Raw genomic sequence first — 25409 nt, forward strand, 5'->3', positions numbered from 1 at the left:
GGTGAAGACATTCAGAACAAGTCTTCTGTTAGTTCCCAAATTGAGAAACAAGAATATACATATCTCGTGCTGCTTCTGGATAATATCCAGACTTGGGCAATCCTTTCAGAGGAAGGAAAATTTCATAGTTGCAGGGCACCTACCAGGAGCAATCCTATGTAGTGTTACTAAGAGTACACTCCCAATTAGGTATAGGGAAGAAAGTCGTCCCTCATCTATGCTTCTTTTTTGAGCTGAGAGATCCATGCTGCATGGCAAACTGCTTTGGAAACCTGAGAGCAAAAGCAATTTATGAGAATACATTGAGGTCAGGTGCTTTAAGGAGGCAAAGGCAATAATCAGGATTCCAGTGGGCTGGTACAGCGTCCGTAGCTCTAGGGATCCTATTTTTTGCTTGATTTTTGATCACGCCGTATTCATAAAAGGCATGTGGCTGGCGGTCTGTAAATGCAGTAATCACAGGACTTAATGATTTCACACAAGATAACTGTTTGTTGAATAATTTTTGCTTGCTTTCAGCAAGCCACAAGTTGCATCTCCGCCTCAGTTTTGTTAAGGTCAGCTCAGGTCTGCTTTGCTTTCCCTGTTAAAATCCAAGGCAAGCGTGCCAAATTGCTTTGCCCCAGCTTAACCCTCACTCCATAAGAATCTTTTAAAATGCTACAAAAGGCAAGCTTATGTACACATCTACACACACACACACACACAAATGTGGGCGGGGGGGCGCGGCGGCTGCGGAACCATACTTAATCTTTTATTTGTATTCAGAAATCAAACTATATAACAACCAGTTTTCTATGTTTAGAGACTTGAGCAATAAAATATGTATGCACCAAGATCTATTTAAGGAAGCAGCACTTATTTTCTCAGTATGTGTGCTGATTGCAAGTGTCTACCGAATTCATTCGGAATACTGCTCCAAAGACATGTGGTCAGATCAGGAAAGATGGGGGGGACGGGACGGGACGCAGGAGTACGCATACCCCTAAACATTTTGTGAATCTTTTTACTGTTGTCCATTTACTGTATTTATTTCCCCCGATTTGCAGTATAAAATGGTGATTTTCTTGAGTCAAAATGAGAGTACCCCTAAACATTCTTCAAGAAAAAAAGCATTGTCATAACATATGCCAGTATTTCAGAAAATGAACACGCACACCCCATCGGCATTTGACTCAGTCTGGTTGATCTGAATTTGCATTTAAACATACATTGTTATCTTCATGTCCATCATTTTATATTGCTTCATTGGTTAACGTAGGAGGAAAGATGACTATTGCTTATACTTAATCTAAGTCCAACTACAAGGGCTCCTGTTGTTGAATGTTATCTGTTAACTCTGTTCTATCCTGTTTCCCCTTTGTTTTTGTTGAAACCAATTCACGAACAAAGAACTTACACACTGACCACTAATAATGAACCATATGTTGTAGATACTACTGCAAATTTATTATGCTATTTTTGTGGTATACCAATGACATTAGAAGACTTTGGTCTATTTGCAGTGGTACCTCGGTTCTCAAACATAATCTGTTCTGGAAGACTGTTTGAGTTCCGAAACGTTCGAAAACCGAGGCGTAAAGGCCTTTCTGCAAATTCAATTGAGAAAATTGAGAAATACGCAGCGGAAGCCATTTGACTTCCGAGGCGCGTTTGAAAACAGAAGCATTTACTTCCAGGTTTTCAGCGTTCGGGTTCCGAAACTTTCATCAACAGAATAAAAAAAATTCCTTTTTTTTTATTTATTTTGACTATGGCAGACCAACACGGCTACCTATCTACTACTTTCATCAACAGAGGCATTCGAGAACCGAGGTACCGCTGTCTTTGTACCATATGTTATTCCTTTGATCCTTGCTTATACAACCCAATAAAAAGTTATTTAAAAAAGAAGAATACTGCTCTAAGCATATCCTTTTGGTTTATACAAAGCTTGCTTTCTTACTAATATACTATGCTTGTAGGGTTAAACATCCAGACTGCTGCAGTGCATTAAAAACTTTCAGGGATTTTGTTTTTTCTCTTTCGCTCTCTTTTTGTATTCACAAACATGAGCTGTACCAACCACAAAAATCTAGGAAAGTGAGTTGTACATCCTGTTTACTCTTTGTAATTGGGGGCTTGGAAGGCCAGGTGGCGTTGGGTAGGTGCTGGCAGGTTGGGGAAGGCGAAACATGGGAGGTGATGGGCAGGCAATAAGGTTCGCTTACATCCTTCAGCCTTGCAAGAGAAATTGTTCTGCTTAGGGCTCCCATCCCATCAAGAACACCTCTCTGTGTTACAATGCTGGTGAGTTTTCTGTAAAGTCGCAAGGAATTGTGGGAAACTCAGCTTGAGAATGGGAAAAAATGTGAATCTTAGAGAAACCAAAATGGAAGTATTAATCCACCCCTACAAGCTAAAGCCTGCTGCTTTAGCGGTGCTAGAAAGAAGTCCAGTGGTCCCAAAGGTCTGGACACCACAATTCCCAGTTTGAAACCCCTGTAGCGTGCAGTAGGCTTCTTTTTATACAGCTTCTTCTGGGAACAGAAATAAGTTTTTGAAAGACCGATGACTAGTCTGTACCTAATAATGATCATGCTAAATAGGGAGTCTGGGTTACCTAGTGCCAAGTGCATTGTGGGGGTTTTTTTTGGCATCAAGCTAATGTATGTATGTATGTTTGTTTGTTTAGGCATTTAATCCCTGAAAATTAATTGTCTAATTTTGAAATAGAGTTGATCTCCTCTTTTGAATTTTATGCTTGTCCTTCTTTTGTGCTCATTTTTAATTCCTTTTAAACATTTTTAATATTTTATATTTTTCTTTTTGCTGCCCTGGTAGATTTACTGTCACATGAATGCCCTGTAAATAATTGTGATGGAGAAGGAAGCCCCTTTATATAACCTCTCCTTTTACCCAATGATCTCCTCTTTTCCCTGGTGCACGTTTTTGTAAGTTTCCTATGTTTCTCTAACCTGCCCCTTGATCTATGATGTAGAAATACATGGTCCAACAGCACGCTGGCTATCTGGTGTAAAGCCAGGTTTAAATGTGGGAATCTAACTTTATCAGGGTGCATTTTAAAATCATATTGAACAGAATATAGGCTGTTTATATTTGCAGACACATAGCTGTTTTTTAAAAAATCAGGCTTTACATGTGTGAGGTGGACTGCTGTGTTTGTGTGTGTGAGAGAGAGCATTGATAGATTCATAGAGATCACAGAATTGTATAGTAGTCGTAGTAATAATTAATTTATTATTTATACCCCGCCCATCTGGCTGGGTCTCCCCAACCACTCTGGGCGGCTCCCAAGAGAATGTTAATATTAATATTAATAATAAAGTGATAAAACATCAAACATTAAAACCTCCCTAAACAGGGCTGCCTTCAGGTGTCTTCTAAAGTCAGATAGTTGTTTATTTCCTTGACATCTGATGGGAGGGTGTTCCACAGGATGGGTGCCACTACCAAGAAGGCTCTCTGCCTGGTACCCTATAACCTCTCTTCTCACAGTAAAGGAACCGCCAGAAGGCCCTCGGAGCTGGACCTCAGTGTCTGGGCTGAATGATGGGGGTGGAGATGCTCCTTCAGGTATACCGGGCCGAAGGGACCATGAGTATCATCTAGTCCAACCCTCTGCAATGCTGGAATCTTTTTGCCCAATGTGGGACTTGAGTCCACAACTCTGAGATCTGTCGACAGTGTTGACAAGTAGTGAAGAATGCTATTGAAGAGTTATATGCAACAATTCTTCAACGTAGTTACCAATAGCTGTCAATGATGCCTTGTCTGCCGTCTGTAAGAGCAAAGGCAATATATATGTCTAAATTACTTGAACAGAAATCCTATGTGCTTGTGTGTATGTGGAATCTGAAATAGTTCAAACATCAGATTACTTGGAGGAAAACACATTTTCACCACCATAAATGTTCCTTCGGAAATCTTGAAAGCAATATTTCATGCTTTTCCTTCCAGCCCAGAGGTTTTTCCTCATTACATTGGGGACTGGGGGGGGGGCGAAGAAAGGAAATTAAACAATATTAGAAGTGGTTGGCTTAGCCAGACTCCCTGATACAATGGCTTATATCCATTACATCACCTTAAGAAAACCAGCCACAGCCACTTGGTTTTTTCTTCAGATGCTCCAACCCAGGAAGCACCTTCCTGTGATTAAAAAATGGAAGGAAGTGCGGAACACATTGAAATTCAGTTTGTTGATGTGATGGAAAAGACATCCTGTACTTCATCTGCAGTGCATTTTAAGTAGTATAAATAGGCAAATATTCCCCTACCTCCCGTGTTCCTGGCTTCCACATTTTGTTGCCTGCACATGTAGTAATAGCACCGGCAACATTTTCTGGAACTTGTTTTTATATTCTGTGCTTGGGATGGCTTGTAGCCGGCGATTAAAGTGGGCAGGTTCACCTGGATACAGAACAATTTTCATCCATTTCACATTTATTGCTGTGCTTAGAGTACCAACAAGATGTTCTAGGAGTTCAGAAAAGCATGCAATTTCCTTTCATCACTGCTCACCACAATTGCACATGGACGAAATGGGTGTTGTTTTGTACCTGGCTTCTTGGGTCAGTTTAGATCAGCCTCCCACACCCCTCCAGATGATTTTGGACTCCCAACTTCCCATCAAGTCGGGGATGGTGGGAGTTGTGGTTCAACAACATCTAGAGGGCACCAGGTTGGGGAAGGTTGTGTAGCCTGCTGTTGGTCTCTGATCTGAGCCAGCTAACCGGCTTTCTTCACCGCCATCCCCTGCTATCTACTGCAGTGGTAGTTATCTCCTGCCATTGTTGCGTTCCCACCTTGCTACTTAATTGCTTTACGGTTAAAAATATTTTATGGTTTTTGAAGTTGTATTGTAAGCTGCCATGGGATAAATGTCAGTGAGGGGCAGTATACAAATGCCTTACGACTTCTGAGTGAAAGCATGTAGGTTTCAAAATGGCTGCTGTTGATGTAAAAAAGCATGGTGGCACTATCATGTGTTGGTTATGAACAGTGGCGTAGCGTGGTGGGGGCTACAAGGCTGGTTGCAAAATTTCAACACCCAGGGCTGCTTCAATACAGTTGTGCGCTTCCGTTGCTGGGATCCATTGAAAACAGCTTCTCCATGTGAACCAGGAAGTGACCTCTCCAGACAATGGGATGACTCTTCTTTTCTTATCTCTGTGGCTGCAATCTCTTGGGTGTCGTGGACGCCATTAGGAAGTTGAATGCATAGGTATACTCTGTTTCTTTTCCTCCCTCTGCTTGGCCCTGGGCACTGGCAACCTATGCTATGCCACTGGTTATGAATGACAGTCATTGTGAGAAGTGTGCAGGCTCATAAAATCTTCTAGTACGTCAACAAGTGGGTGACAGCATATGCTGATGGATTGGTGGGGACAGGTGAAGCAGGGCCAGGTCTGGGGGGGGGATACTCACATTTAGGCTTTCTGGCAAACAGACTGATAATGGGGCAACATGGGCATTCCTCTGCATCAAGAATTATGCTTGGATTTTGTATTCTGATATGGGCTGCTGTTGGCTTTTCAATTCCATTAAATCATCAGTTCATGGGCTGCTCAGTGCCTTGTAATATCCAGCCTTTTCAAGATATGGGAGAGGTGTGTGATTCCATATCCTACATGTACAGTGAGGGGGGGGGGAGTATTTGATCCCTTGCTAAATTTGTCCGTTTCCCCTCTGACGAAGAAATGACCAGCCCATAATTTTAATGGTAGGTTTATTGTAGCTGTGAGAGACAGAATAACAACAGTGCGGCAAATGGGTTCTAGCCTTTTTGCTCAATTGGCATTGCTCGTTGTAGAACAGCGGGCATGTGGCCAGGTGAAATTCAGGACATTTGTCACCACCAGGTAGGAAAATCAGGCTTTCTCTCCACCACCCCCATTTGACCCTGCTACACATTCAATGATTAGAAGCCTGTATTGGTTTTTAGAGTAACCACTTCATCGAAAGCGTAATTATCACATGATTTCAGGAGCCCGTTTCATATTGGTAAGGTTAGGGATTAATGCTTTATACTATGTGAAAGCGAAGTTTGCAATTTTCAAGCTGTATGCCATATTGGTTTCTAGCTCCCATTAGCAGGGAGGTCTTGAGGCTGCAGCTATTAGGCTAGTCTTAGAGTTTGTGATAGTGTGGGGATGGGAGAGAAAGTATAGCAGCGCACTTAGTACACTCTTTTTCTTATTGTTACTTTTTGAACTGTACCAAGATAGCAGATGAGGGAAGAAAAGCGTTTGTTAATTCCTGAAAACCACAATAATGATTCCCAAATGACGATTGCCCTAAAACCAGAGTTCCCAAACTATTCCCTAGTAAGGCTCCTTAGGTTATTTTAAACAGTACAGTGGTACCTCGGGTTAAGTACTTAATTCGTTCCGGAGGTCCGTTCTTAACCTGAAACTGTTCTTAACCTGAAGACCACTTTAGTTAATGGGGCCTCCTGCTGCCACTGCACCGCCGGAGCACGATTTCTGTTCTCATCCTAAAGCAAAGTTCTTAACTCGACGTACTATTTCTGGGTTCGCAGAGTCTGTAACCTGAAGTGTCTGTAACTTGAAGCATATGTAACCTGAGGTACCACTGCACTCAAAGCTTCTTCAGTTCAAAACGAGACGGATAGTGTGTCTGTCAATCTTCGTACTTCTGTTTGTTGCCCTTAATTCAAGCAGATTTCCAGAAAGAAGCGAGAACTGAGTACAAATAAGTCCACTTTGTTTACTGTAAGGCCTCCTGGGCAAGAAAAGACTTGTGAAAAAACAAAGAATTGTTTTATCGATTTGACAGCACCAACAACTGGCACATAGACTCTCATCTTTTAAATTGCATGAGGATTGGCACTTGACCTGACGGGATCCAAACACGCATTGCAAGGGGAGGGAAGAGGGAAAGAGGAAATCAGAAGAGGAAACCCTGCTCACATTTTGGGCATATCAACAATACAGACTGTAACTGGTTAAATTCCCCACGGAATCTATGGGATTGTAGTTCTCTGTGTGGTAGGGATACCTAGGGTTCTCCACCAGAGAACTATCAGCATCCAAACTTTGCTAAATCCTAGGATTATTTGGAGGAAGCCATAACAGTTAAGTGGGACATGGGTGGCGCTGTGGTTTAAACCACAGAGCCTAGGACTTGCCGATCAGAAGGTTGGTGGTTTGAATCCCCGTGACGGGGTCAGCTCCTGTTGCTCAGTCCCTGCTCCTGGCAACCTAGCAGTTCGAAAGCACGTCAAAGTGCAAGTAGATAAATAGGTACCGCCCCGGCGGGAAGGTAAACGGCGTTTCCGTGTGCTGCTCTGGTTCGCCGGAAGCGGCTTAGTCATGCTGGCCAAATGACCCGGAAGCTGTACGCCAGCTCCCTCAGCCAATAAAGTGAGTTGAGCGCCGCAACCCCAGAATTGGCCACAACTGGACCTAATGTTCAGGGGTCCCTTTACCTTTTTATAACAGTTAAACTCATGTAAGAGTGATTGGGATTCTGCAAACTGTGGCTGGTGTTAGTAGCCAAGTCAAAATTGTGGTTGCCAGGGTCCTGCTCCTCATCTTATCTTACATTGCATCTCCGTGAAAAGCCAGGGGCTTATTCCCAGCTTTCTTGCTCACCTCCCAAGTTCAGAGAAGGGTGTGTGGCTTATCTCTGCAGTTACTCTGGGTTTCCTCTCGTAGAATCATAGAATTCTAGACTTGGAAAGCAGCCTGAGGGTCACCTAGCTCAACCCCTTGCAATGCAGGAATCCCAACTAATGTATCCTTGACAGATGGCCACCTAACCTCTACTTAAAACTTCCAATGAAGGAGAGTCCACCACCTTACGAGGGAGTCCGTTTCACTGTCAAACAGCTCTTACTGTCAGAAAGTTCTTGCTGATGTTTAGTCAGAATCTCCTTGCTTGTAACTTGAACCCATTGGTTTCTGTCCAAGCCTTTGGAGCGGGAGAAAACAAGCTTTGTCCATCTTCCGTGTGACAGCCCTTAAGACATTTGAAGACCGCTATCAAATCTCCTCTCGGTCTCCTCTTCTCCAGGCTAAACATACCCAACTCCCTAGTTTCAAGACTCCTGATCATCTGGGTCATCCTTCTCTGCTCATATATCCTCCCACCTTGGCTTGGTGATACATTCATGGCAGGTGGGCAGTCAGAAGACCAGTTTCCACCACATTTTCACTGGCGGGTTGAAGGAGGCAACTGGAACATTGGTAATCTCAAAGGTGTGTCAAATATACAATATATAAAATTATTTTAATGAACCATGTAGTATAAAATAACTCATAAAATTATCATGGACTTCCAAGACTCACTAGCAATCTCCCAGTGACTCTGAAATAAGTGGCTTCTGAGCTAGTGAGTGAACTGCGCACTTATAAATGATCAAGATTTAAATCAAATGTTGGGATAAGTGTTGTTTACTTTTTAGTAGACATACATAGGTTTGTGCTGCGCATGTTTCAGTTCTTAATCTACCAGTGACTTTTTTAAAAAAATCCTATGGTATCAACACATTATTATTTCAGAACTTTGGCACTGCTATAATCACACCATATTCATGCAGTTCTTTCATTATCGCCTATTTAACAGGGATCACCTGGCTGTAAACCAGTGAAGTTCTACAATGAATGTCCATTCTTTTCATCTCCATTGGAGATGTTGCTTGTTAGCTTTTTTAAAAAACGAAATTCACACTTTGCCTTTAAAGCCCATTGAGGTGTCAGGATTTTATGCTTGAAATTAGATGCATGGTGTTTCCAAGTTTCAGTTGGAATGTTGACGAAAATTAAGCAGGAATAGTGCCAGGGTAACTTTGTTAGCCGGGAAAAAAGGAGATTTAAATATTGCTGCAAACTTGATGGGATTTATGGGAGGCTGGCAGAGAACAATGCTAGAAAACACAGCGCCAGAAAACACAATATCATTTTTCAATGTCATGCAGTGACAATCTGGTTATTAGGTTGTCAGAGCCTTTTCTGACAAAATTGAATGTTGGGGTGCCTAATTAGATTGCGCCAAAGCCCATTGGGGATGCTGATATTTTTCTAATAATTTTTGGCCTGGGATGTTTTCGTTAAGGGCACAAACATATCAGTCATATCCAGAAATAACAAGCTTTTTATATTCTCTTAAGGGCCTTGCGATCTTGGTGAAAGCATAATATATATACAACAAAATGTGCTCAAAGCCAGGGCATTCGTATATCTGAAAGATGCAGCTACTAGGTGAGTATTCCACAGGCGGTTTTCTTTTCAGGGCACCATCGCCCAGGAAAACATATTTTGCCTCTTGCACAACCCTCCAGTGGCTTTAATTTGGGACTGTTACCTTAGGTAAGTCCTAGTAGATTTGTGCCTCAGATCTTCTTGCAAACATATACAGTGGTACCTCAGGTTACATACGCTTCAGGTTACATACGCTTCAGGTTAAAGAGTCCGCTAACCCAGAAATAGTGCTTCAGGTTAAGAACTTTGCTTCAGGATGAGAACAGAAATCGGGCTCCGGCGGCGCAGCAGCAGCAGGAGGCCCCATTAGCTAAAGTGGTGCTTCAGGTTAAGAACAGTTTCAGGTTAAGAACGGACCTCCGGAATGAATTAAGTACTTAACCTGAGGTACCACTGTACCACAGCCATCAAGGCAATGTATGCATTGTATTTGTGTATTGTTGGGCATGCAGATTGCTTTAATCTGCTTCAGTCAAAAACTATTCAAAGCATGGATCTGCAGGGGTGTGTGAGTTTTGGATGGCTCGGCCATCCTTTTCTCAAGCTGCTTGGTGCTGCTTTGGGACAGCCCACATTGCAGTCACCTGATGTCTTATGATTGACAGGTAGATGGCCCTGCCTATCTGCCAAAGCTAGCCCACAAGGTAGGGGGAACATAAAAGTTTCCCATCACCACCTCTAAGGGAAACTACAGCCTCTTCGCTTCCTAGTAGTTTTCCTTCCATACACCAGTTGTTGTGGAGGATTCTAAGAAACCCTTCATGGAGGGAGGAGTATTTGGCACCTCACTGTTTCCTTGTGCAGTTTAGGAGAACGTGTAAGAGAACACAGCAGACTCTAGCACAGCTGCATATTTTAGTTCTGGGCAAATTCTCTTTTGTGGTAGTTCCTTGACCATTATTGTCTTCTCACTGAGGAACTCCTGCTAAGCCTCTGAGGAACCTAGGTTCACCCAGGAACATTGTTAGAAAGTGGTTGCTCTTATGCAAAATACTGCTGTAGCTGGGACAACCAGTTTTATTTATCCAAGCTCCATGAGTAGTAGTAGTAGTAGTAGTAGTAGTAATAATAATAATAATAATACTTTATTGTTTATACCCCGCCCATCTGGCTGGGTTTCCCCAGCCACTCTGGGCGGCTTCCAACAAAACACTAAAATACAATAACCTATTAAAAGCTTCCCTAAACAGGGCTGCCTTTAGATGTCTTCTAAAAGTTTGGTAGTTATTTTTCTCTTTGACATCTGATGGGAGGACATTCCACAGGGCGGGTGCCACTACTGAGAAGGCCCTCTGCCTGGTTCCCTGTAACTTGGCTTCTCGCAGCGAGGGAACCGCCAGAAGGCCCTCAGCGCTGGACCTCAGTGTCCGGGCAGAACGATGGAGGTGGAGATGCTCCTTCTGTCGCGATATCTATTACAATTCTAACATTTGTAGTTAAACTTCTTATTCCCTCTAAGAGCTGTGTTAGAAAAGAGCCAAGTTGCCAGTTTCATATTCCTTTATCCTGACGTACATGTATTTTTAAAAAATTGTATAGAAATAGTAACTATCAACATGGATCGTGTTGATGGGCTTTTGGGCAGAAGTAGGACCAGGAACACTATTCATTTCTGCTGTGTCTAGACACCATGCAATTAATTCAAATGGACAGTTTCTCAACAGGCTAATATGCCAATCAGTTAAAAAAAGCCTTCAACAAACTTTTCAGAAATTGCAGTTTTAACCTTTCTGTTCAGATCAAATAAAGAGTTCTTTTTCAAGTCTGTTCTCTTCATACATTATACTATTGACATAAGAGTGCTAGTGTTATAAAAAGCTGGTTCCCTTTAATTGAGAATCTCATTGTGTAGTCATGGAAAGGTGTTTTTAAAAAAATTAATCTGGTTTATATAATGCATCCTAGAATAGCCCTAAATTTGAAATGAAGTGTTTAAAGCTACTTCAATTTGCACCAGGTTTTAACAGGATACTGAAAGTCCTAGCCCATTCTGAATATTCAGTATCTATTTTAAGAATTTTGGTTTTTTATTAATTGATTCACTCATTCTCTAAGCTGTTCACACAAATAATATTTATCATATGTGTTTTTCTTGCTCCTGTTATGAAGTTAGGGCTTTAAAGGACTTTACTTTGCATTGTGCTTGGAAGCGTATTGGGAGCCAGTGAAGATCCTTTAGGACTGGTGTTATATGGCCCTGGTGGCGGTTCCCTGTCACCAGTTTAGCTGCTGCATTCTGATGTGGTTCTAACATGAGATTGGAAGGAACTGTTGGCTATACCACTATTCTACGCCTCCCCTTAAATTCTACATCTTGAGGACATCCAGTGAAATGGATGACAACAGGTGGAGAACAAACAAAAAGAAATACAGGCAATACAGAATTTACCAGAAGGTCACTGTCACAAGTGAGTTGTGGTTCCCATTACTACAGATCACATTTCACTGGGTTAAATTCATTGAAGAGAGGTCTTCTAATAGCAGAACAAACAAGGATTGCTCAACATCATATTCTGTTTGTGACCTTTGATGGATCATCTGTTGCCTGCTGTTGGTGATAAAGAGTTCTGTGTTAGGACAATGTCTGGAAAGACTTAGAATAGCCATTCTTAAATTATTGTGTTCTACTGTGCAATTTCCATTCATCCGAATGGAACTTGTGTTGGAATAGTTCTCAGAATTGCAGAGAAAGTCTGCAAATCCATTAGCTGCAGTAGATGATGTATTTTGCCTGAATATATCCTATTGCCAGTTCTTGGAGGAGGCAGGTGGTCAGTTGTCTAATTAGATTTTATAACACTTAGTGTGGCTGCAGTTACAGTGATAACATCAAAAATCTTTCGCAATCCTTTGCTTACGTTCACTGAGCAAGAAATAATTTTACATTTGTTTTTCTGTCAAGTGAGTAATCGGTTAGAAAACCCCCAATAAATTTCAATACGTTCGCATTACTCGACAGTGTGTGTGTCTTTAGAAATGTCCTCAGAAATACTTAGAAATATTGCATCATATGCATCTAGCTTTGCTTATGTCCAGTTTGGATTTGTTTATACCCTTCAAAGTTAAGCTGCAAATCAATACCTACAACATTAACCTAAAGCAGTGGTGTGCTCTTTACCTGAATGGGCTGCTCAAGACTCCAGCCTATTTCAAATGCTATTAAATGAACTTGAAATTCAATTCATAGTGATATTCACCCCAGAATGAACCTATGTTAGATGTTTTGTTGCTATAGTAAGAGCTTTTGAAAAACAGCTCCTGTGGATTAAATAGGGGCAAACATGTAAGGGATGTCATCTCCTCCTCACATAGCAAGCAACATTATGCCAATTCAGAACACCGTTTCGTCTAGTTCAGCATTGTCTCTCGGAGTTCCCCCTAGGGTTTCAGGATGAAAATATTCCAAGTCCTACCTAGAGTTGCCTGGGATTGAACCTGGGACCATCTGCTTGCAAAAGAGGGTCCTTTATGCGAGAGCCCATTAGATGTACGATAGATTGAAGAAGTGTGCATCTGCTGTTCTACCATCTGGAAACATGAGTGTGCCATGCAGGAAGTTGCTTGCATGGAATTCCCAAACTGCCCTTTACATTTTCTCCAAGGAGGGAGAATAAAACTTGTCTGTTTTATTTGACAGATTTTTACCCGGACCTTCAGCTGGACCACAAAAAGGCTTCCAGATTGCCTTGTGAATACCAGTACTGTGACAGTCCTTGTTTCCAGGTTTACACTGTAAAAGGCATGACACAAAAGGGAAAGTGAATTGGGAGGGAGGAGGCAAACTTAGACACTGGTTCTTGCTTAGAGGGTTCTAAGTAATGACCAGCTGGAGTGGAAGCAATTAAAAGGAAACAGCTAAATCTGCTCATTTCTCGGCTGAGCTGATGGAGGGTCCCATCTCTCCTTCTCCTTATAACATGATGCTTCTCTAGGTTAGCTGACAAGTTCGCCTTTGTCAGAGAGTTCAGATGAAACTAAATGGATGTGGCTGCCGTTCACTTAGTCGTCTGTGGTCAGGAATGGAAATCAATCAAATGGAGCCTGGAGGAATTTGATATTCAGTATTCGTTCATGCTGTTGTTTTGAAGTCCTCAAGCCATCTGTAGTTAATGACTTTTCCACATTGTTTTAACACTTCCTGTACGCTGAAATGAATGCAAGGTATGTAAATATTAGCTTACATAACTTAAATAAGTGGACAGTGAGATGAATAACATAGCGTAAGGCAGAAACCGAACTGCTGAACTGCTGAAGAATGGCAACAGCCCTGATTGCGGGGGGGGGGGGAACAGCTCAAAACGGAAACCACTGCCTTCTTGCTTCTTTAGTGACAATGCGGAAATGGTTTGCTATGTTTCAACAGAACTTTGGGAAATCAGGTAAAACAGATTACTGGTTCTTTTTCCTTGGTGTGAAAAGGTCCTATTCCAATACAAAATAAGTAGATACAGTGGTACCTCGGGTTACATACGCTTCTGGTTATACACTCCGCTAACCCAAAAATAGTGCTTCAGGTTAAGAACTTTGCTTCAGGATGAGAACAGAAATCGGGCTCCGGCGGTGCGGCGGCAGCAGGAGGCCCCATTAGCTAAAGTGGTTCTTCAGGTTAAGAACAGTTTCAGGTTAAGAACGGACCTCCGGAACAAATTAAGTACTTAACCCGAGGTATGGCCACTGTATGGCCAGAGGAAATTTTGTGACGTTCCTTTTCTGCTAATCTACTGAAAACTTCATCATGCCTGCAAAGACGAAGTTTCACACCATATTACCACCAGAATACGGTTCTGGGAGTGAAGGATGCTTATAATTTCAGGTGGTGCTAATAGTGGTGCTGAAATCTAGCCCTTGTGTGTAGGTGTTGCAAAAAATAAAATAAAATAAATAAAATAGACGAGTGCACTGGAGCCACGGAAATGGCATATCAGCTTGCGTGACACAGTGTGTGACAGTCCAAAGCTCTAGTTAAAGAGAGGATTTTGAAATGATGACAGTATCTTCCAGTACCAGAATCTGCTTCCTTAAACTCTGACAACTGGGAATGGGAGAAGGGAGATAAAAAAGGGCTCAATATTCAGATGTAGGAGAGCGCGAGGGGGGGGGGGAGAAAGAGAGATGAAGAAAACTAGCTGCCTTTAAAAAACGAACTGATACAAGGACTTCCGGGTTAGCGCCATCGCCGAATGGCGGACTCCCTCCGAGCTCCTGCTCGGCAGGGGCTGGGTCCTACCGCGCCGGCGACGCGGGGACCCTTAGAAACCACGGGAACGGATCCCGTGGACATGGTGACTCGGCTGGCACCGTTATCGCCCTCCCGGCTCGTGAAGGAGCCTTTTTAAAGGCTACGGATCGGGCGCCGGGGAGCAGCGTGGTGCTTTGAGTCCTCCGCTTCCCCTGCCGGGCGCAGCCGCATGCCATCCGGCGGAGAGCGCTGGCTTCTTCCAAAGGAAATTCGGACAATTGATCAACAACCCGTGAGTAATTGGGCAACCGGGTATAAAAGGAGGAAAAAAGAAATTTTTTTCCGGATTTGGCACGAGCGGGAGGGGATCCAAAAAAGGAAGTCAGTCCCCTCCCTGATTGTAAACATGCTAAAACAAGGACTGAGAAACCAAGATCGATTCAGAAGCTTATTGATGACAAAAATTACCAACTCCACGATGTGAATTATAAGAACTGTGCTGGAGGAGAGGAGTCGAGGGTGAGGAGAAAAAAGCAACCCCCCCCTGGGAACCGGGGCGATTCGGATAGCCTGGCGAAGAGAGATGGAGATTTTGACAGCTGTCAAAGGAGCTGTCAAAACTGGAAAATATAAAGAGGACTTTGCTACAAGTTCTTTGCTGGTTAATTTTGTTACAATTTGATATAAATATGGATATAAACTGTCGGGGAAAAGAAACAACAAATTGACTTTTGGATTGGAGGATACAAAGTTACTGTAATCCCTCTAGAGGGGATTTGGGACATTACAAGTGTCGTATGTGGAAAACTACTCTGGGATGTGCAAAGGTCTTATCTCCTGGGAAAGCTGCAGAACTGAAATATTATTTTGTCTACAGAGGTGACCATAATACAATAGAATCTTCTATTGAAGCAAGAAAGGAACTGGACGTAAGTCTGTGTCCCTGAATAACAAACCTCTGTAGAGACTTTAAATTTTGGAACAAGAAATGTTTTGACAGCTGAACAAGACAGAAACCTGAGAAACCAAGAAATAAAAGAGTAAATGACTGAATACGACACGGAACGAACAATGGGAGGAGCAACAAAAGATTAAAGAAAATTAAAGGCCTCTATTAGATTGGATTTTTGAAGTTAAACATCATTAAAACAACCAAATCCGAAGAAACCAGCAAGATGGACTGAGACAAATTTGGCTGTGGACTTAAGATCTCCAGGCCGACAACATATAGACAAATGGACATGGGGAATCAAAACCGGGGAAGGGAGGGGGAACCTTGGAATCCAAAGGCTTTGTAACCAACTTTTTGAAATTCTCTATACTTTCTATCTTATATTTTCTATAACTTTGATATTATATGTTTTTGTTTTTTCTTTTTTTTTTAGAAAGGGGGAACTTGTGGAAGGAATGAGAGCTGATCTTAGGGGGAAAATTTTGTTCTATTATAAGACGAGGAGTGACGTTAAGATTGTGTAAATTTAAATTGGTTTATGAGTAAAATATATTAGGTTTAATGAGAACTTGTGGAACCAACTTAGAGAAAGGGGAATACAATCGGGAGGGGAAGGAGGAAGTCCCAGAAAGAAGGTTATGAAAAGAAGGGTCTAAATTAGTTTCTTTTTTTCTTTCTTTTCTTTATCTTTCTTATTTTTCTATTCTGTTATTATTGGAAATTTTAATAAATATGATTATAAAAATAAAAAATAAAAAACGAACTGATACGATATTGCTGTGCATTAAAAAAAGCGTCTCTTTTTGAAAATGTTTTCTAAAGGTATTTTGACAAGTACAGGGAGAAGGAGGCAGTATCATTAAATAAGTTGGCAACCTTTGTAACCAGCTTTTTTGGTATCACTGCTCAAGGGAAAGTCAATAAACTTTGATTCCCTGCATGAATGCAATTATTTTGGATTCTCTATCTCCCCCCTCCTTCGGTTTATTCTAAGGAAGGCTGCAGTAATGTAATATCAGATGGCCAAAAGCAATTCAGAAATCTAGTGTCCCATAGGATGGTGTTCAAATGTAGGAAGGATGGGGGTGGAATAAATCATCATCTCTGATCTCGTTAGGGATGAGAATATCACAGGGAAGCAAATGTACAGATGGCAATAATACTGGCATAGTTTGGGCGGATAGAAGAGGGAAGCAGGAATCACTCGTGTGTGTGTGTGTGTGTGTGTGTGTGTGTGTGTGTGTATAATATCCTCATATAGTGGGCTTTGTCTTTCTGTGTTAATCTTTGCTTTATGTAAATGGACCCCTCCCTCTGAAGTATGGGATGCAAGTTTCCCACTAATCCTTCCCCCACCAAAGTTTGAATTCTTTTTCTTTAGCCAAATGATAAGTGAAATAATAATTTCGCCCACGCTTTTATAGGAGCTTGAGACTTTAAAGGCTGCTTTCAGCTTATGAGTTACATACCCTCAAGGAAATGAGGAAGGGAACTTGAGGTGGGGGGTGGGAACCAGGCTTCTGATCTATGGCAACATTCTTTCAGAAATGCAAGAATATAACATATGAACATAAGAAGAGTCCTTTGGGATCAGAACAAAGGCCCATCTAGTCCTGCTTTCCCTTTCCCAACATGTGGGAAGCCTATAGGTTGTAGCATTATGAGAGATGTAGCAAAAGGCCAACCCTGTTTTTATCGTCTCTCTGCTTTGAATAAGTTTATTTTAATTGCAATTTATGATTCTCTAAATTTTGAACATTCTGTTTTTTTGCAGAACATGGCCGTTTTCCATTTCTTTCTTCCTTTTAAAAATATCTCAATACTTTTTGTTTTCTACTAATAATCAAGCGGGGTCATTGTGGCTGGCCTAGAGTATTTCTACGGTAGTCATCGCCTTCTCGTGTTGCAGACTTATCAGTTGATTTGTAACAAATTCTCTTCAAAGAGGCCCAATGACAAATTTACTCTTTTGTACATAGACATTCTCTCCTTTTCCTTCTCTCTCTGAGATCACTGTTCCTTTCTAGGTGGAATCTGGATGTATTTTCCGTGTGGTCAATGAAACATTCAGCGGTCATAGACATTCTGGTGCTGCAATAAAGTTGCTGCTGTATAATTAAAGTGACGCGTGCTTCCTTTGAGAGGGAAAAACCTTTCCTTGCCACAATGGCGGCAAAATGCATGGTCTGTACATTTAATCCTACTCTGTTGTCCTCCTTGCAGCTGCCATACAGAGTTGGAGGCTTCGCTCTATTGGATATGTGCTGTTCTTTTTTCCCTTCTTTTCCTTCTTTTCTTTTTTTATTGTTAAAATAATTCAACATTAATACACATACAAACATATATACAACATACCTACACTCAATCCCACAGATAATTCCCATCACCATCCACCACCCCTCACCCTTTGTGTTAGACTTCCAGTCTACTCAATTGCAATTTCTTTCCACTTCTATTACTTTCTTTCACACACCTTTAACCTAATTTCATACTTCTTTTTCTATTACACATTGTTATCCATCTTATTTAGTATTCCAATATTTGAAACGAAACTTGTTTATTCTAATAGGAGTTCTGATTTTTCGATATAGTTTTGCAAGTATCTTTTAAACACCTTCCAGTCCCTGTCTGCCTTCTCTTTTTGAGATCCTTCCAATTTCTCCCATTGTTTTGGATATATTGTAGTACTCCAATATGTGCTGTTCAATACAGTTGTAAATAGCGTTTCCCATTTACAGCGCCTGCGGGCCTTGCGTAAACCCTCTTGTTTACCTTTTCTCTGCGGTCCCTTGGGAACATTCACAATCTCTATTATAGAAAGAGTTCTTCGGTAGTGTAAGTAAAGCTTTGAAAACCCATCTCATTGTTCTTAAAACATTCATATCCCAGCTTTTCTGATGGTTGTAGCAGAGCTAGCCCTCAGAAATTGGCACCTGAGGCCCACCGGAGTCATGTTATGTCCGTGGATCTCACGTGGGTCTGCTCTGAGTGTTATTAACCTTGAATATCAACAAATGTTTCTGAGAGGCATAGAAAAAGGAAGCATTAAAGAGGTGTGAAACTGAATAGATTTTCTGCATACTACCAAAAGAGAGTTGTGTATATGTGTTTTAATAATCTTTAAAAATGGCTATCAGTACTCCACACACACCCTCTCAAAAGCTGGTAAAAACGAGTATTGCTAGTGCTCCATATGGGATGTGCCAAACAAGTGTCATTACGCTTAAAAAATGACCAATATTAATGATGCTCATTAGCATACAACACAGCTTGGTATGGAATAGACCTGAAACAGAAATGCTCTTTCATATGTCAACTTTTCAGAAAATCTGCTAGCTTTTTATTTTGGTTCCACGTTGTGGATTATTTTTAACAACTTTAATACAGCTGGTCCTTAAAATCTGTACTGGAGAATAGTGCATACCAAATTGCAAAATAAGCTTTCTGGTTTTTTATATATGACCCAGTGGTTTGGTTTCTGTTTCTCAATCTTGTGAGCACAGGGACGTTCAATTACTTAGTCAAGGCACAAATGTTTGCGTAAAAATACGTTCAAAATACTGTATGACCAAGCAAATGTTATAGTTTAAAGTAATCGTCACAGGCATTTGGCTGCATGACTAATAGAATTACGTATGCATAAGATCTTTCTTACTGTTGGAGCCAAAATGTAGAATAATGGCTTGTCAAAGTGTCTTTTGCAAGTGAGATCATAGATTTTGTAGTCCAAATTAGGTTTGTGTTCTTTTTCTTTTTCTCAGGTCACATTCTAATAACCATATTGTGCATTAAACCCTGTGATTATCTAAACACTTGACAGATGGTAGGCTGTTAATTTGTATGTAAGAGACAGTGATTGCCAGTGCAGTAATCGCATTCAACAAAATATGAAATGTCAAAATCCACTTTTTTTGCAACATTCTTGTGTGGTTTATTTTAGCAAGGTAATTGTGGGAGAAGTATGTCCCCCGCTGCCCAGTTGGTAAGCATATGTTTTATACTACTAGACTGATCTCTCTTTTTTTAACCTATCAAGACCTGAGGGAATTTATGGATGGGGAAGAGTTTTACATTTCTGCCTATCTAATGATCCTTTGTTGATCTTGGAGTGCCATTAAAAAGGCAAGCAAATTGTTGTGAACAAACATTAGCTGCATATTGATGCAACTAGTGAGAGACTGGAGATGCATTATAACAATGACGTTTGTTGGCCTCTAGGACAACTTTTAAGGGAAAATGCAATTGAAGTTGAAAGGGCAAAGGCTTATTGGTACTGGTATATCCCTAGGGCTATGATGGCAAGCTCTTGAACTGACAGCCTGTGCTAAAGGACATCAACAACAGTAGCATTGTTTGTTGTTAGTGTTTCTATTCATTTCGTAATTTACCTGTATACATGTGATAATTAGCAAGGGGCCATTTCATAAAGTAAGCCATGCCACTGATCTTTTCCACTCCTGCCCAGTTTTGGTTTTCTGTTCTGTTTGTGTGTTTTGTCTCCTTTATACAGTGGTACCTCGGGTTACATACGCTTCAGGTTACAGACTCCGCTAACCCAGAAATAGTGCTTCAGGTTAAGAACTTTGCTTCAGGATGAGAACAGAAATCGTGCTCCGGCGGCGCAACAGCAGCAGGATGCCTACTTAGCTAAAGTGGTGCTTCAGGTTAAGAACAGTTTCAGGTTAAGTACGGACCTCCGGAACAAATTAAGTACTTAACCCGAGGTACCACTGTATACTGCTTCTAAATTCACTATGCTTGTCCTGTAATTCTTAATCTGATCACCTGAGAGCTCATAATGGGCCTGTTTTGGCAAAAGAGTTCATGTCCCACTGGCTATCATTGGTTTACCTGCCCTGACATCATGTAAGACAAAGGCTGGCCTTGCATTGGCCTTTGTGGGTGGGTGCTTATAGAGAGAAAGAGAAAATTTACCTATTGCTTTTGTCAGCTGCTTTAAACAAAAGAAAAAAGTCACAAAGTGACACGAAAAGATAAAACACAGTGAATAAAAGTAACTTAAAACAGTGAACTATGATTATAGAGACATGCTCTTAAAGATCTGAATTCGGAAGTCCATGAGCGTTCATGAAATATTGGTCATGCTTGCAGGGTTATCTGTTATATGAGTAACTGGCCATAATCAAAAGCCATAATCAAAGCCATAGAATTATGCAGGAATTAGGGAAGAATAATATGGACCATACTACTAAATGCCCTTCAAACCTTACTGATATATAAGTGTCATTTATTTATTTCCATCAAAATAATCCAAGACGAGCTGACATTATGAGGAAGACTCATCAAAGTTGGATTGTGAAAGGACAAGGACTTGGGGGGAGTTTTTAAAACAACATAATTTGTACTTGACTAGGAAATAGGATCAGATCTGTGTAATATTGGAAGTAGGCTTTGATAGAAATGTATGCACAGAAAAGGGTATATTTGTTGATGGACTAGACACTATTTTTTTAAAAAATGAAAAGCTGTATACCTAGCTCAGTTCCCACTCTAGATATTTTGCTTCTGTTGTAATCATGAGGTAAAAAGAAACCAACAGCTTTCTCTGTGTATGTATGTGAGAGAGAAAGCCTTATTTTGGCTTAGTTTAATTCCCTACTGGCATTTCTTCAAGACTTATTACGGGGGAGGGGGGGTTGTCCAGATGTGGAAGTCTGTAAGTAATCCCCATTCATGAAAGGTGAGGAGGCTAAATGCCGTGAGAGGCTTCCCAAAATCCTTCATGCAAAGTGCTCATAAAGGAATGGCTTGTACATTAAAAGCTCACTCTAAAACCATTTTCAGTTTCTGCTCTCTTTCTTTCTTCCAGTCTTTCTCAAAGCCTAAGCACCGGAACTGCCATGAAATGTTAGCAAGAGCATCCTGGGTTCTGACATTCAAATAAACACCCTGAACATCCCATTTGGCGCTGGGATTTCTATCTCCTGCCATTGCTACAAAGAGCTTTTAAATCTTTTGTGTCTGTGCCCTTCTCCTGTCAGCTTCCTTGTATTTCAAATAAAGAGAATTTATTTACAACTTTTTATTTGAAGGATGACAACTCCGTGTTTGTGTGTATGCTTTCTTTCTTTTTAAAAAAGAATCTATGTCCATTTTGTAAGAGTTTGATTTATTCTGCAAGGGCTTCTTTCCTCCGATTGCAACCTGGTGATATATAGGACCTCCCCCCCCCTTTGGAAGCAGGTGGCCATGTTGTGACTTTTTATTAAATATATGTCTCTGAGAAGGTGGCCCTGCTCAAAGCCACACCTCAGAGATATAGCTGGAAAAATTCGTTTGGGGCTTTGTGTTCACGCGGAACTTCTTAGCCAGACCTCAGAAGCCACTCTTGCGCAGAGGGGCTAAAATAGCTGCAGCGACGGTGTGATCTTGACCACTTCAATGTCTCTGTAGTTCTAAATGTTGCTCGAACAATGTGACGATGGGCAGGTGAGGTGGTTCCTCATACTGTACAGAATGCTGGCAACCAAGGTGTTGCCTTAATTGTTCCCTCTTTTGATAGTGAACATAATTTATTCTGTGTTTACCTACGTGGCTCCCAGTTGTGAAATGTGACCCAGATTCCACATGCACTCCTAACTTTCATTAGGCAAGAGTGACACACACGTATCATTAGAGTGTGCTAATTAAAGGCGAAAGTGACATTTCAAAGTAACATTGTTCCCTGGTGTTTTAATGAAATGCTACCTGGTTTATTTTTGTTTTAATGAACCAAAATGTGGTGTCTTGCCCATGCATTGCTTACACTTAGGAGGTGGGGTTCTTTTTTTGCTTTGTTCTTTTCAGCTAACATTTACAAAAAAAGCCTCTCTGTCTTCTCTCCCTGCCAGGGCCACGTTCTTGCTTTATGACTGAACAATTGTCCTATATTAAGGTTATGCTAGTATTAACTTAGTTCCATGGTGTCAGGGAACTGACATCAGAGGAAAGGGAGGTGGTAGGGCTCCCAGAGGCTGGGAGGGAGTCAGCAGCTAAAGCAGGGACCAGCAGGGGGAGAGAGTGTACTCTGGAGGAGGATCTCATGAATGCTGAGAGAGACGCAGCAGCCAAGGCAGGAACTAGCAGGGAAGAGGGAGGGGTGAGAGACACGTCCAGCGAGAACAGCGGGGAGGTGTCAGAAGCTACCATAGGGAGACCCATGCTTCGCCGGAAGCTGCCACGTCGTGAGTCCAGGAGACGCGTTTCCGTTAAGGAGCTTCTTTGCTGGAAGCGCTTCCGCAGACAGCCACTGTCAGACTCTACGAGTGACTAGAGCAGACATGTTAGCGGAGCTCTGTCACACACAGAGGTTTGTGGAGCCGCACAAACTCTGAGGGAGCACGATTTTACGCACAAGCAGCTAATCATCCCATCATAGCAGTCTGACAGTCTCTGTACGCTGCCTGTGCAGGAGAAAGCATCATGAGCGACCCAGCCGGAACCGGAGGAGCAGGGGTTGGAGCTGGTCCAAGCTTGGAAGAAAGGTACCGAGCGTTGGAAGTCCAACTTGCGCTGCAGACGGCGAGGCTTGAGGAGAGAAGGGCTCAGGATGCAGACAAGAAGGGGAGAACCACTCAGTTCCCCAGAAAGGTACCAGGATTGGTGCAGAAGTTTTGGGGGGGGACCCCAAGGATTACCATGCCTTTAGGACAGAGATGCAATATGCCCTTAATGTGCAGTTTGATGAGTTCCCTGATGAGGAATCGCGAGTTGCTTTCGTAATTGGGCATCTTGAGAAGGGGGCGCGGGACTGGGTTCGACCCCTGATGGCAACGCACAATGACATCCTAAAGGACACTATGAAGTTCTTTCGTGCAATGGATATCATGTTTTCCAGCGATATTGAGGAAGGGGTGGTGCGCAGACAGCTAATGGCTTGCAAGCAGGGAAGCCGATCTGTCCGTGAGTACTGGACTGAATTTACCATGCTGGTTCACAGATTGGGGTGGGATTTATCGGTGGCCCCCATTCAGATGCTATTTGAAGAAGGTCTTTCTTCGGCTGTGAAAGACGAACTGTCCCGGAGCCCCAGGGCGGTGTCTATGGATCAGCTGACCAAATCTGCGCTGACCATAGGAGCGCGCCAGGAGGCAAGAGCCTTGGAGAGGCGGGAAGGGAGAGGGGAACGTTGGAAGGAGTTCCGCATTCCAGACATTCCTGAGCCAGCTTTCCCGCCGGCAGAGCCGATGGAAATCGGAACAGCGCGCGCGCGCGCGCGGTTTCAAAGCCCAGTGAGGGGGCTAAGAAGGAGGGAAAGGGCGCCCGGAAATGCTATCTCTGCCAACAGCCAGGCCACTTTGCCAGAGTCTGCCCCCAGAGGAAGGAATGGCAAGGGATGGTGGGAGCTGTTGAGGGAGGAGAGCAGGGAGAAACGGAGCAGGTAAAAGCCAACGCCTGGTTGCCACAGTCGGGGCACTGCAGCCAGGCCAAAGAGCAGTGAAAGTGCCCGTGCCAGAAGCTCCTCAACCTGCTCTAGTGATTGAAGTGTCGCTAGAGCTGCAAAATGGACACCCCCTAAAAGTAAAGGCGCTGTTGGACTCAGGCAGCTCCTGCAATTTTATGAGCAAGGAGTTTGCTGCTGAACACCAGATACAGACGATCCCTTTAAGCAACCCCCTGCAGGTGACCACGATCGATGGCAGGGAGCTGTTGGGAGGAGGAGTCAGCTTGCAGACCGTCCCAATGATAATGAGGGTGGCAAGGCACACAAAACTGATAGCGTTTAATGTGGCCACCTTGGGAGGCGCTCCCATTATTTTGGGAATGAGCTGGCTAGCGCTACATGATCCGCTGGTAGGCTGGCATCAAAGAGTGGTTTCCTTCGGTTCAGCACATTGCTTAGAACACTGCAAGGGGGAAAAGGGTTCAGCAGGGGCCCAAGCCACCCTAGCAGGGACTGAAGTAATGGAGAGGGTGAAGGTACCACCACAGTATGCAGATCTCAGCGACGTGTTCAGCGAGAAGGAAGCTGACCAACTACCCCCGCATAGGCCCTTTGATTGCCAGATCAATTTACTCCCTGGAGCACAGCTTCCTGTAGGCAAGTTGTATGCCATGTCAGACAGGGAAATGCAGGAGTTGCGAGAGTTCATTGACAAGAACCTGAAGAGAGGCTTCATCAGAGAGTCCAAAGCAGCGGGGGGTAGCCCAGTGTTTTTTGTGGATAAAAAGCACACGAACAAGCCGAGACTTGTATGTGATTTCAGGCGGTTAAATGCAGTGACAGAACCGGTGGCTTTCCCTATGCCCAGGATTGATGATATTTTGACCAGGGTGCGGAAGGGAAAGATTTTTACAAAGCTGGACCTAAGGGGGGGCGTACAACCTAATACGTATAAGGAAAGGGGATGAATGGAAAACCACCATGTTCACCCCTTTGGGGGCATTTGAATATCTCGTGATGCCTTTTGGATTACAAGCAGGCTCCGCGTGCTTTCAATCGTTTATGAACCACGTACTGGGGCCTTTGCTCTACAAGAATTGCGTGGCCTTCCTAGATGATGTGTTGGTGTATTCGGAGAATGAGGAGCAACATGTGAGAGACGTCAGAGAAGTGTTGAGCAGGCTGCAAGCCAACAGGCTGTGGGTGAAACTGGAGAAGTGTCAGTTTCATACCAAGGAGGTGGAATTCCTGGGGTACCGCCTGTCAGACAAGGGATTGGCCATGGATCCCGACAAGGTTCAAGCAGTGCTGGAATGGAAAACACCCAAAACCAAGAAGGATGTGCAGAGGTTCCTAGGGTTTGGAAACTTTTATCGTAAGTTCATCCGAAACTTCGCCCACCTGACGGCGCCCATTACGGACTGTCTCAGCAGTAAAAAGAAGTTTGTTTGGACGGCGGAGGCGGAGCGAGCGTTTGAGGAACTGAAAAGGGCCTTCGCCTCTGAAGAACAACTTCTGCATGTGGATTTACAAAAAAAGCTGAGGGTTGAAACAGACGCATCTGACAGAGCCATAGGGGCGGTGCTTCTTCTTCTGCAGCCGGGGAAGGAGGAGTCAGAGTGGCGACCGTGTGCCTTCTTTTCGCGAAAGCTGAACAAATCCGAGAGGAAC

At 42.7% G+C, this 25409-nt stretch overlaps 1 protein-coding gene across 10 annotated transcripts in view; it reads left to right on the plus strand.

The window, feature by feature from the left end:
- The window catches only part of FHIT (fragile histidine triad diadenosine triphosphatase), a 1063956-nt gene that overhangs the window by 55819 nt on the left and 982728 nt on the right, over positions 1–25409 (plus strand). The window contains exon 4 of one of the 10 annotated variants that reach the window (XM_082210824.1): positions 21186–21417. The exons of the other annotated variants lie outside the window; for them this stretch is intronic. The gene's annotated coding sequence lies outside the window, so the exon portion shown is untranslated. Of the gene's footprint in view, positions 1–21185; positions 21418–25409 lie in introns of those variants that run through there. 10 annotated transcript variants of the gene reach the window in all.

The sequence above is a fragment of the Podarcis vaucheri genome (genome assembly GCF_965113315.1).
Source record: "Podarcis vaucheri genome assembly, chromosome: 2".
Classification (NCBI taxonomy): domain Eukaryota; kingdom Metazoa; phylum Chordata; class Lepidosauria; order Squamata; family Lacertidae; genus Podarcis; species Podarcis vaucheri.